The sequence below is a fragment of the Nerophis ophidion genome, linkage group LG09 (genome assembly GCF_033978795.1).
Source record: "Nerophis ophidion isolate RoL-2023_Sa linkage group LG09, RoL_Noph_v1.0, whole genome shotgun sequence".
Classification (NCBI taxonomy): domain Eukaryota; kingdom Metazoa; phylum Chordata; class Actinopteri; order Syngnathiformes; family Syngnathidae; genus Nerophis; species Nerophis ophidion.
In genome coordinates this window covers 29,589,391-29,601,819 of record NC_084619.1, presented here as the reverse complement: position 1 = coordinate 29,601,819, position 12,429 = coordinate 29,589,391, and the positions used below count along the sequence as shown (strand labels likewise).

At 39.1% G+C, this 12,429-nt stretch overlaps 1 protein-coding gene across 1 annotated transcript in view; it reads left to right on the top strand.

Moving 5' to 3' along the window:
• The first annotated feature begins 8,082 nt into the window (after window positions 1–8,082).
• vwc2 (von Willebrand factor C domain containing 2) overlaps window positions 8,083–12,429 on the top strand; it is a 149,339-nt gene continuing 144,992 nt past the window's right edge. Inside the window, exon 1 of the mRNA XM_061910762.1 lies at window positions 8,083–8,386. The gene's annotated coding sequence lies outside the window, so the exon portion shown is untranslated. The remainder of the gene's footprint in view (window positions 8,387–12,429) is intronic.

Below are 12,429 nucleotides of genomic sequence, written 5' to 3'. Positions count from 1 at the left end.
TTGTTTGTATATTTTTGTGTTATTTGTGATCCACAAAGTTTTTCAGGGGAGGGCAAATTGTAAAACTTTTAATACATACTAGAAGGATTATGGAGTATGGCACAACCTTTTGGAATGTGTAACATGAGCCAAATTAAATTATTCATGTTTTAAAAAAATTCCCAATAATAGCGTAGATCAGGGGTCACCAACCTTTTTGAATCCAAGAGCTACTTCTTGGGTACTGATTAATGCGAAGGGCTACCAGTTTGATACACACTTAAATAAATTGCCAGAAATAGCCAATTTGCTCAATTTAACTTAAATAAATAAATCTATATATATATAAAAATGGGTATTTCTGTCTGTCATTCCGTCGCACATTTTTTTTCCTTTTACGGAAGGTTTTTTGTAGAGAATAAAAGTTGAAAAAAAAACTAAATTGAACAGTTTAAAAGAGGAGAAAACACGAAAAAAAAAAGAACATTTTATTTTCAAACATAGTCTATCTTCAATTTCGACTCTTTAAAATTCAAAATTCAACCGAAAAAAATTAAGAGAAAAACTAGCTATTTCGAATCTTTTTGAAAAAATTTGAAAAATAATTTATGGAACATCATTAGTAATTTTTCCTGATTAAGATTAATTTTAGAATTTTGATGACATGTTTTAAATAGGTTAAAATCCAATCTGCACTTTTTTTATAATATATAACAAATTGGACCAAGCTATATTTCTAACAAAGAAAAATCATTATTTCTTCCAGATTTTCCAGAACAAAATTTTTAAAAGAAATTCAATAGACTTTGATTCTACAGATTTTCTAGATTTGCCAGAATAATGTTTTTGAATTTTAATCATAATAAGCTGGAAGAAATATTTCACAAATATTCTTCGTCAAAAAAAAACAGAAGCTAAAATGAAGAATTTAATTAAAATGTATTTATTATTCTTTACAATAAAAAAATAAATTTACTTGAACATTGATTCAAATTGTCAGGAAAGAAGAGGAAGGAATTTAAAAGGTAAAAAGGTATATGTGTTTAAAAATCATAAAATCATTTTTAAGGTCGTATTTTTTCTGTAAAATTGTCTTTCTGAAAGTTATAAGAAGCAAAGTAAAAAAAATAAATGAATTTATTTAAACAAGTGAAGACCAAGACTTTAAAATATTTTCTTGGATTTTCAAATTCTATTTGAGTTTTGTCTCTCTTAGAATTAAAAATGTCGAGCAAAGCGAGACCAGCTTGCTAGTAAATAAATAACATTAAAAAAATAGAGGCAGCTCACTGGTAAGTGCTGCTATTTGAGCTATTTTTAGAACAGGCCTGGTGACCCCTGGCGTAGATAATGGTCTGAATTATTATGATTATAATTTTATATTATAACTACCTAGCAGCACGGTGGACCAGGGATTAGTGCATCTGCCTCATAATACGAAGGTCCTGAGTAGTCCTGGGTTCAATCCCGGGCTCGGGATCTTTCTGTGTGGAGTTTGCATGTTCTCCCCGTGACTGCGTGGGTTCGCTCCGGGTACTCCGGCTTCCTCCCACTTCCAAAGACATGCACCTGGGGATAGGTTGATTGGTAACACAAAATTGGCTCTAGTGTGTGAATGTGAGTGTGAATGTTGTCTGTCTCTCTGTGTTGGCCCTGAGGTGACAACTTATCTAGGGTGTACCCCGCCTTCCGCCCGATTGTAGCTGAGATAGGCACCAGGCCCCCCGTAATCCAAAAGGGACAAGTGGTAGAAAATGGATGGATTATAACCACCAGTGAGTGTTTCCTTGATATGTACAAATAGTAAGAATATGAGTTTGAATAATCATATAACCTTAAATATGATTACAAATATGTCAAGTTTACCTTGGGGCGGCATAGCTCGGTTGGTAGAGTGGCCGTGCCAGCAACTTGAGGGTTGCAGGTTCGATTCCCGCTTCTGCCATCCTAGTCACTGCCGTTGTGTCCTTGGGCAAGACACTTTACCCACCTGCTCCCAGTGCCACCCACACTGGTTTAAAAATGTAACTCAGATATTGGGTTTCACTATGTAAAAGCGCTTTGAGTCACTAGAGAAAAGCGCTACATAAATATAATTCACTTCACTTCACTTCACCTCTAGGTCAGAGTGTAAAGTAGAGATTAGTTAATACACATAGGATTATAATTGGTGGATAATACAAATCTTAATAATACTTTATTTATTATCATGTTACAATTAGTGCATCACCTTAGAGTTAGAGCAGGGGTGTCAAACGTACGGCCCGAGGGCCGTATCAGGCTTGCAAGCAGGTTTTACCTGGCCCACCCGATGAGATTTCTAAGTATAAAAATTAGAGACGTCCAATAATATTGGACTGCCAACATTATCGGCCGAGAAATGCTTTAACATGCAATATCGGACATTATGGATATCAGGTTCAAAACTATCAGTATCGGTTTCAAAAAGTAAAATTGATGACTTTTTAAAACTTCCGCTGTGTACACGGATGTAAAGAGAAGTACAGAGCGCCAATAAACCTTAAAGGCACTGCCCTTACATGCCAGCCCATTCGCATAATATTTGCAGTTTTTCACACACACAAGTTAATGCAAGGCCTATATGAACAACAGCCATACAGGTCACACTGAGGGTGGCGGTATAAACAACTTTAACACTGTTAAAAATATGCACCACACTGTGAACCCACATCAAACAAGAATGATGAGTAAATGGCCAATTTAGTAAACAACAGAACAAATACTCAGAACCCTTTGCAGCACTAACAACCCCGTTACCCCTACCCCCCCAACCCCACCCACCTCAACCTCCTCATGGTCTCTCAGGGAGAGCATGTCCCAAATTCCAAGATGCTCTTTTGAGGCATGTTAAAAAAAAAATGCACTTTGTGACTTCAATAAAACATATGACAGTGCCATGTTGGCCTTTCTTTTCCATATTTTGAGTTGATTTATTTTGGAAAACCTTGTTACATTGTTTAATGCATCCAGCGGGGCATCACAACAAAATTAGGCACAATAATGTGTTAATTCCACGACTGTATATATCGGTATCGGTTGATATCGGTATCTGTAATTAAGAGTTGGACAATATCAGAATATCGGATATCGGCAAAAAAGCCGTTATCGGACATCTCTAATAAAAATGTACCTGAAATTTTTTAATTAAGGAAAAAACTGTTTTTAAATGTGTCCACTGGACGTCGCAATAGCAATTCTTTGTATATTTTTAGATGATGCCACATATGAACAAAAAAAACTACATGATGTAAGATCAGTCGAGGAAAATGATCAAACTGCATAAAAATCATCCTGTAATTTGATTTTTTTTTGTTATCTTGATAGACACCAATGAGCTGACTAATGAACATTATCACATAATTTATTCAGAAAATATATCCATCCATCCATTTTCTACCGCTTTTTCCCTTCGGGGTCGCGAGGGGTGTGGTTGGGGGGATTGGGCGCTGGGGCCTATCTCAGCTACAATCGGGCAGAAGTAATTGTAAATGGGTTGTACTTGTATAGCGCTTTTCTACCCCTTTTTAGAGAGCCCAAAGCGCTTTGACAGTATTTCCACATTCGCCCATTCACACACACATTCACACACTGACGGCGGGAGCTGCCATGCAAGGCGCTCACCAGGCCCAATCAGGAGCAAGGGTAAAGTGTCTTGCTCAAGGACACAACGGACGTGACTAGGATGGTAGAAGGGGGGGATTGAACCAGTAATCCTCAGATTGCTGGCACATCCACTCTACCAACTTCGCCACGCCGTCCCCAAGAAGGTTGGGTACACCACACTGCAGGGCCTCAGAAAATATAAATAATCGGGCGGAAGGCGGAGTACACCCTGGACAAGTCGCCACCTCATTGCAGGGCCATCACAGATAGACAACAGTCACACTCACATTCACACACAAGGGCCAATTTAGTGTTGCCAATAGACCTATCCCCATTCTTGTTTCATGTAAAGCTTCAGTCGTTGTTATTAAACTGTTTGACTATTTGCATTATGCAGTTGTGGACAAAGGGGTGTACCTCGCCCCATCACTTCTTGTGAAAAACTGAGAATTTTTTGGGAAGCTGTTTTTATACCCAATCATGGCACCCACCTGTTCCCAATTAGCCTGGACACCTGTGGGATTTTCCAAATAGGTGTTTGTTGAGCAATCCTCAACTTTATCAGTATTTATTGCTACCTTTCCCAACTTTTTTGTCACGTGTTGCTGGCATCAAATTCTAAAGTTAATGTTTATTTGCAAAAAAAATAAACTGTTTATCATTTTGAACATCAAATATGTTGTCTTTGTAGCATATTCAACTGAACAGGGGTTGAAAAGGATTTGCAAATCATTGTGTTCCGTTTATATTTACATCTAACACAATTTCACAACTCGTATGGAAACAGGGTTTGTAAGTTATCGTGCCATGATTTTACCAGTCCGGTCCACTTAGGAGTAGATTTTTCTTCATGTGGCCCTCGATCAAAAATGAGTTTGACACCCCTGATTAAAGTCTACCTCTGACGTTAAAAAAACGTCGTAGAACATCTGTTTCCTAACTTTAATGAAGGGTCTTTGAACACACCACAGCTATGGTCAATGAGACGTAGTAGTGAAACTTGTGAATAATTTATCCTATGCTGCCACAAATAGATGTAATCATATCCTTACCTTTCTTCTATCAACTCGTCTTGTTCCAAAAAGTTGGGGTTGTGTTTGAAAGGTGAGCTCTGATGACGTTATGACATTTTTTGAGTAAAGTGTTCGATGCCAGCTTTGCCGCTATCTATGTGAAATGAACATAAGGGATATAGTTAGGCTTAGAAATTCTTAATATCATCCATTCAACCTTATTATTGATTTTTTATGACTGTAATTATTTCGTAACAGTGGCGGGCCGTGCGTTTCCCACTCAGGCCTTCAGTGATGTCCGACTTCAATGATTACCTCTCAAAATACCATCATTTATGTCACCGCATGACCATTGCTGGAGAAACACTATACAGAAACACATTTACACACTACTGGGCATTGACATCGTCGGAACAGTGTACAAAATGGGCTATTTTCTGGCACATTTAAAAATCAATGAACCTGCATCAGCAATTACAAAATATCTTATGTGGTACAGTCAAAATTTAGATTACAAAAAACATATTAAAGTGAAAAAAAAAAAGAAATAAAAATTAGAACTCACAATTTGTAGCACACATTCAACCCCGTATAAGCCAGTGGTAATGCTCGTGGTCGGTTGATTCGAGTGGAAGTGGCGGGCATTTCAACATTTCATCGCCGGGACAGCTCAGCTAGCTTCCCGGGTTGGCCGACGTCGTCTGACAAGATGTAGTTTCTGTTTCAAAACCCTTCTTGAAAATGGCCGTGCAAATATATATCTACCACCTAATCAACGTTTTGTTTTCCTTCTTTGTGGGTTAAAAAAGTGAGTATTGATGATTTTTCTGCTAGCCCGGTATGGCTATGGCGCAACACTTACTGCTTTAGTAAATTGAAATTGCAACTTGTGATTGGATACTTACTTTGGAATGACAAGTGAGTATGCAATCACAGTCTCGTTAACATCGGACTACCTACATAGGCTACTGTCAACAACTTGTGATCTGTTTGGCTATCCCAACGTCAATCAACTTCTTGTGTCCTCAAATTAATGCGCTAACGGTTCCGGTCTGCTGATCAGCTTAGCACTGCGGTGGCTCAAACCAGTGAGTATCCAATCACAAGACGCGTAAAAATCAAGTTCAACATGAGGTCAGCTAGAAGGCCTTACTGACTCGTGATCTGATTGGTTATCGCAATTATCTATTAACTGTATGTCCCCAATCACTTACAGTGCATAGACGCCCGCATTGTTGATTCTGAAGGCCTTGGGCAGATTTGGTACAGCATAGCAACATAAGCTAGCTGAAATCTCATTGGATAAAAACTATAACCTAAAAACAACAGCACTAGCAGGAGCATATGACATGAAGAGAATATGAATACTTTTAGATACAAACCCCTTTTCCATATGAGTTGGAAAATTGTGTTATATATAAATATAAACAGAATACAAAGATTTGCAAATCATTTTCAACCCATATATTTGAATATGCTTCAAAGACAACATATTTGATGTTCAAACTGATAAACATTTTCTTTTTGCAAATAATCATTAACTTTGGAATTTGATGCCAGCAACACGTGACAAAGAAGTTGGGAAAGATGGTAATAAATACTGATAAAGTTGAGGAATGCTCATCAAACCCTTATTTGGAACATCCCACAGGTGTGCAGGCTAATTGGGAACAGGTGGGTGCCATGATTGGGTATAAAAACAGCTTCCCAAAAAATGATCAGTTTTTCACAAGAAAGGATGGGGCGAGGTACACCCCTTTGTCCACAACTGGGTGAGCAAATAGTCAAACAGTTTAAGAACAATGTTTCTTAAAGTGAAATTGCAAGAAATTTAGGGATTTCAACATCTACGGTCCATAATATCATCAAAAGGTTCAGAGAATCTGGAGAAATCACTCCACGTAAGCGGCATGGCCGGAAACCAAACATTGAATGACCGTGACCTTCAATCCCTCAAACGGCACTGTATCAAAAACGATCAGACATCAATCTCTAAAGGATATCACCACATGGGCTCAGGAATACTTCAGAAAACCACTGTCACTAAATACAGTTGGTCGCTACATCTGTAAGTGCAAGTTAAACCTCTACTATGCAAAGCGAAGACCATTTATCAACAACATCCAGAAATGCCGCCGGCTTCTCTGGGCCTGAGATCATCTAAGATGGACTGATACAAAGTGGAAAAGTGTTGTGTGGTCTGAAAAGTCCACATTTCAAATTGTTTTTGGAAATATTCGACATTGTGTCATCCGGACCAAAGGGGGAACAACCATCCAGACTGTTATCGACGCAAAGTTCAAAAGCCAGCATCTGTGATGGTATGGGGGTGCATTATTGCCCAAGGCATGGGTAACTTACACATCTGTGAAGGCACCATTAATGCTGAAAGGTACATACAGATTTTGGAACAACATATGCTCCCATCTAAGCGCCGTCTTTTTCATGGACGCCCCTGCTTAATTCAGAAAGACAATGCCTAGCCACATTCAGCATGTGTTACAACAGCGTGGCTTTGTAAAAAAAGAGTGCGGGTACTCTCCTGGCCCACCTGCAGTCCAGACCTGTCTCCCATCGAAAATTTGTGGCGCATTATAAAGCATAAAACATGACAGCAGAGACCCCGGACTGTTGAACAACTGAAGCTCTACATAAAACAAGAATGGGAAAGAATTCCACTTTCAAAGCGTCAACAATTGGTTTCCTCAGTTCCCAAACTAATTTTGAGTGTTGTTAAAAGTAAAGGTGATGTAACACAGTGGTGAACATGCCCGTTCCCAACTACTGTGGCACGTGTTGCAGCCATGAAATTCTAAGTTAATTATTACTTGAAAAAAAAAATGAAGTTTATGAGTTTGAACATCAAATGTCTTGTCTTTGTAGTGCATTCAATTGAATATGTGTTGAAAAGGATTTGCAAATCAATGTATTCTGTTTTTATTTACATCCAACACAATTTCCCAACTCATATGGAAACAGGGTTTTTATTTAGGGAAAGTAAATTAAAAAAAAAGTATATAATTATGATCATGACTTCTGGTTAACCTAGGCCAGCAGAGAAGGCTGTTTCATAACATATGTGACGTTTTGATAATACATTACATGTTTACTTGGCGCCCTGCGATGAGGTGGCGACTTGTCCAGGGTGTACCCCGCCTTCCGCCCGATTGTAGCTGAGATAGGCGCCAGCGCCCCCCGCGACCCCGAAAGGGAATAAGCGGTAGGAAATGGATGGATGGATGGATGGATGTTTACTTGGCATAAAAAAAAAATCAAATTTGACCAAAAACCCTTGTTTAACCCTCTGAATATACACCCTAAAGCCACAAAGAATTAATAGATGAAGAATGTGTTGTTCATGAAACAGTTAATACATAGAGACGTCCCCGGTAGAAACAACATATTTAATTAAGAGAAATTAACCAGAGTTGTTGATCCGAGCAGTAATACCGCGCCATCTAGTGGTCACGTGACAACAAAACACGACGTCACAAGCCACTCCGCCTCCATTTATTTAATAATTTTTTTGGAGGGAGAAAAATAAAGTGGCTGTGTAGAGGAGGGACGTCACACTTTCCAGAGCACAAGCAGGGGAGCGAAGCGCCTTCTACACTTGCCAGCCGAGTTAAGTTACTGACCAGCGGCCATCGATTTGGGAGAAACGTCGTATTTTGTACAAAGTGGACCAGCCGCACTTTGTTACTGTCTGGACTCACAGCGACTTTACTAGTCCAACTCTGTCCGACCCAAGGACCGAACACTGACCATAGGTAGGTTCACATCATTTCAATTCAAATAGAATAAAATATCCTTAAGTATGCGTTTGCACCTACTTTCGATACGTGGTGTAATGTTTGTTGATCACAAAAACACCTGCACCTGTAGATGCTGCATGTGTCTTTTATACACTTGCATGGTTGTACTCATAAGAAATTAAAATGATATTCAGGTAGGCGACAGCAGAGTGGATGCTGGAGAATGATATTTTTTTAAGAAAATGCATCTCCATGTGTGCCTTCAGTTTTTCCCCCAGTAAAATGTAAATGTCAGCACATCCCTGGGTGAGACACACATCAACATGACATCCATGTATCCTCTGCCCTTTCATATCTTGTACTTTTCAAACCGTCCTTCCTATTTCCTAGCTGAATTATGCAAAGATTACGTGACAGTTTTGAGAGGGCGGTTGCATGTTTGAGAAAACTTTTGATTTAGGTCACTTGTAAGGAATACAATTCAATTAGACTGCCCCGCAGCCATTTATTTTCCGGCAGATGGCTTGATACTCTGCTTTGCTTGTCCTTTATTGCTCTAATTAGGCTGCATAATGCCACGCCACATTTTTTTATTTGTGTAACATTTGTAGGATGCCATCATTAATTCAATACTTCCTCAGCCTTGTCAAATTGGAGCCCACAAGCCAAGACTGTCATAACCTTTCACGTCTCATCCCCAGTGATGTGCTTTGTCACAGATGTACCTCAAAGTAAATAGTCACATTCCCCATTTGTGCAGATGACATGTCAGGATGTGGAATTTGCTAAGTGCAAACAGTGTCGAGCGAGTACGATTTGATTCTAGCCTCAAGACATCCTTTTTCTTAAGAATGACATTCAGTTTGATAATACATGGGGAACTGGCTTTCCTAGCTGGCACGAAGCATTGAAACATCCATCTATCCCTCCATTTTCTACCGCTTGTCCCTTTTGGCATCACTGGGGGTAGCTGAAGCCTATCTCAGCTGCATTCGGACGGAAGGCGGGTTACACCCTGGACAAGTCGCCCTTCATCGCAGGGCCAACACAGATAGACAGACAACATTCACACACTAGGGCCCATTTAGTGTTGCCAATCAACCTATCCCCAGGATGCATGTCTTTGGAGGTGGGAGGAAGACGCAGTACCCGGAGGGAACCCACGCAGTCACGGGGAGAACATGCAAACTCCACACAGAAAGAGCCCGGGATTGAACCCAGGACTACCCAGGACCTTAGTATTGTGAGGCAGATGCACTAATCCCTGTTCCACCGTGCTGCCCGGCATTGAAACAATGTTGAGAAATTGTTAAATTAGGACCTCAAACTTAACGTTAGAACAATATGCTTTTTGACTATGTTGGGTTCTGAAGTTGATTTGACCATTGAAATTTGGTAATTTTCCAACCCCTATTCCATCCATCCATTTTCTACCGCTTATTCCCTTTTGGGGTCGCGGAGGGCGCCGGCGCCTATCTCAGCTACAATCGGGCGGAAGGCGATGTACACCCTGGACAAGTCGCCACATCATTGCAGGGCCAACACAGATAGACAACATTCACACTCACATTCACACACTAGGGCCAATTTAGTGTTGCCAATTAACCGATCCCCAGGTGCATGTCTTTGGAAGTGGGAGGAAGCCGGAGTACCCGGAGGGAACCCACGCAGTCACGGGGAGAACATGCTTTTTGACTATGTTGGGTTCTGAGGTTAATTTGACTATTGAAATTTGGTAATTTCCCAACCAGTATTCGCCAACACAAATACAATGTGGAAACATGCATTTTAAAATTGCTTATTCAATGTCAGGTTTTGACGTTAATTTGACATTTTGGATTTGGCCAGATCCCACCTAACAACCTGTATCCAATGTTTGAAATTCCATCCATCCATTTTCTACCGCTTGTCCCTTTTGGGGTTGCGGGGGGTGCTGGCGCCTATCCGAGCTGCACGTGGGCAGAAGGCGGGGTACACCCAATTGTCTCAATTTACAAATACAACTATTTTGCAACGTTGTTTCAAAGTCAGTTTTAAAGGACATGTATGTTTAATAAATGTTATAGCAATGTCTTGTGCCTACTGGGTTAGTTTTATTCACTGAAACATTTTTAATACGATTCTTGCTTCGGAGGCTCATTGCAAGCCAACTTGCGCTGTTTACAACAACAGCCCTAAATACAAAACAAAACACGTGGCTGCTGTGAGCCTTGCATTATTGCTTCCCCTTGCATGTCGCCATCGTTTTTGTAATTCTTTTGAAAACTGTCAAGATGCATTAGGAGCTAATTAAATAAATCAACAACGAGAGATATCTTAGCAAATGTGTGGAAAATTCCTGAAGATGAGCATGCTGCCTCAGTTTATTTGGGCCTATTTGTAGCAGTAATGTGTTGGTTTAATTGCTGCAGGCTATCCTAGAAGGAACGTCTGTGAGTGACATTATTGAGGAAAGCAAGAGGCAGGTCAACCTTTTCTCCTGCATGTCTTGTTATTGAAGTCTTGTCAGTCTAATCTATATGAATAGTAGTATCTTATTAGTCAAGCTTGAGCAAAACATGTCTCACTGAGCTCAAAGACTTATGGACTTTATTTCGCATGCTGGGTAATGAAAACAATATTTATTATGAGTCATAAATCAACTCTACGGTGAGAATCATTGAACCATGAACCAACAGCCAGGTTAGATCTTTCTTATATTAATCACTGTGACTGCACCTCAGTGTTTGGTCTATATGCTGACTTTGTGAACGTCCAGTACGTCCAGAGTGACATCACTGACCTGCTAATGCTGCAAATTAAGGGGTTGTTGTGTAGCAAGTCAGTGTAACATTTAAATGTCAGTGGACAGAAGAATTGTGTTCTCCTAAAGAATACCATGCAGATCAATACAGGGTTTCCGTGGGATATTAAAAAGCATTAAAAGTCATTAAATGTATTTTGTGAAAATTTAAGCCTTAAATAGCAATTAAAAATAGTAAATTTGATGTCATTAAAATCATTTTATACAATTAAAGACCTGGGCTAATCAAACGAAAGACAAATGAAAATGACCTCAATAACTTTGCCGTCATCGATAAATTGTTGTCTTGGTAGGCTTGCACAATTTTGAGAAAAAACCTCATTGCAAATTTCCTCTCTAAAATTCTGATTGCCATTCGATTTATGATTTCTATATTTTTTACCTTCATAGAAATACATAAAACTGCGTAAATAATGAGTGAAGGAAGACATGTTACTTTTAACCTGTCAATCATTATATTTTTGTCTTAAGGTCCCACACTTATGCAATAATTTAATTAAATATACTATTTGGTTTTATGCAGACAGACTCAGAACTTTATACTGCATCATGCTCTTAAACTGAATGACTAAAATCTATACAGTTTTTATAGTGTAATGTAACTATAATATATAATATGTTGTATTAATAATTAATACAGTACTGTAATTGAAAGGTAAAAATAACTTTATCCTAAATAAATAAACAAATGAAACAAGGAAATCGATTCTCATTTCTGTAAGCAACAATTTAACATCTATAAATATTAAACATGTTAAAAGTGCATTTTTTTTCCTTGTTGGAAAAACTGGATCGGATGTTCGTGTTGATGGACTCATATTGGCCACCCGATTTGAAGCTGAAATGCTCCCACAATGGGACGTTTGGCTTTGTAATCATATATTTTTCCTCCTAATTTTTGTTACTTTGTGGAACTGGCAAGTTGCAAGGCTTTGTCTTCATGCTTCCTGTGTAAGTAAAGCTGGCGTTGTCTATATTGTGGATGACTTAAAGGGGGCTAACTGCGTTCTGTTATTTCTACTGTTAAATCAATGTGCTCAGGTGCTGAGCACGATGCACAGAGTGAGACATCACTCTCGCTGTTTGAATGAAGCAAGAGACAAAAAAACGCGAGGCTAAACATTTTTAAAGTTTGTCACTCAAATGCAGAGAAAAAGCAACTCAGCCTTTTGCGTTTACGTTATCGCACAAATAAAAATCTTCCATCCATCCATTTCTACCGCTTTTCCCTTTCGCGATTGCGCAGGCCTATCTC